The sequence below is a fragment of the Galeopterus variegatus genome, unplaced genomic scaffold (assembly GCF_000696425.1).
Source record: "Galeopterus variegatus unplaced genomic scaffold, G_variegatus-3.0.2 Scaffold2162, whole genome shotgun sequence".
Taxonomy (NCBI): Eukaryota; Metazoa; Chordata; class Mammalia; order Dermoptera; family Cynocephalidae; genus Galeopterus; species Galeopterus variegatus.
The window spans coordinates 178,261-179,240 of record NW_007728273.1 but is presented as its reverse complement, the minus strand read 5'-3'; positions in this window follow the sequence as shown (position 1 = coordinate 179,240).

Genomic DNA, 980 nt, shown 5'->3' with positions numbered 1-980 from the left:
GAAGTCTGTTGTTTAAGGCACCCAGTCTGTGGTATTCCGACCAGCCTGACTAATATGCTTCTCTCCTCTCCTTTCTCTCTGCTTCTGCTTTGGGAATTCCCATTAGTGGGATGTTATACTTCCTAGAAAACTTTTTTTTTTTTTCCTTTTTGTCTTTTTTTGTGTCCGGCAACGGACCGCAACCCTCAGTGTCACGCCCGTACCGGAGGGGGACCGGCAACGGGATCGCAACCCTTGGTGCTGCGTCCGCCCCTCGCTCAGCCAGTGAGCAGGAACCGGTCTGTATGTGGGATCCGAACCCTCGGCGGGAGCACCACCACGCTCCCAAGCGGCGCACCGTAGCAGTGCACCACCGGGCCGGCCCATACTTTTAATTTTTAAAAATTGTAGGATCCTCTAAGAACAGAAGTAACCTGCACCTCTCTTAAACTCTAAGAGGCCCTAACTGCTGAATGTGTTACGGGCATTATATATTTAATTCTCACACCCCATGTAAGATAGGGACTATTCTTCCTGTTATTGGTTTACAATCATAGAGCTTATAAATGGCATGGCCAGGACTCGAACCTTGGACTAACTCAGCCCACCCATTTATCCACCACCACGTAATGCCTTCTATATTGGACTGGCCTTTTTAGGCAGGACTAATGATAAAGTGATGTGATAGGTCTAAAAGCAACCCCCAAATCAGCATTTCTAAATTCAAGTGAATATTGTCTCATCTTTCAAAGCAGTCATCGTAGAAGATCATACTCTTATTCCAGTGACACTGTTGTTGTTCAGAGCTCTTTTGTTTTTTTTTTGTTTTTTTTTAATTTTTATTTTGTCAATATACACTGTATATGATTATTATGGCCCATCACCGACACCTCCCTCCCTCCTCCCTCTCTCCCCTCCCCCCCAAGAATGTCTTTTCCGTTTGCTTGTTGTAGTAACTTCATGAAAGAGAGCTCTTTTGTTTTTTTTTTTTTTTTTTTTTT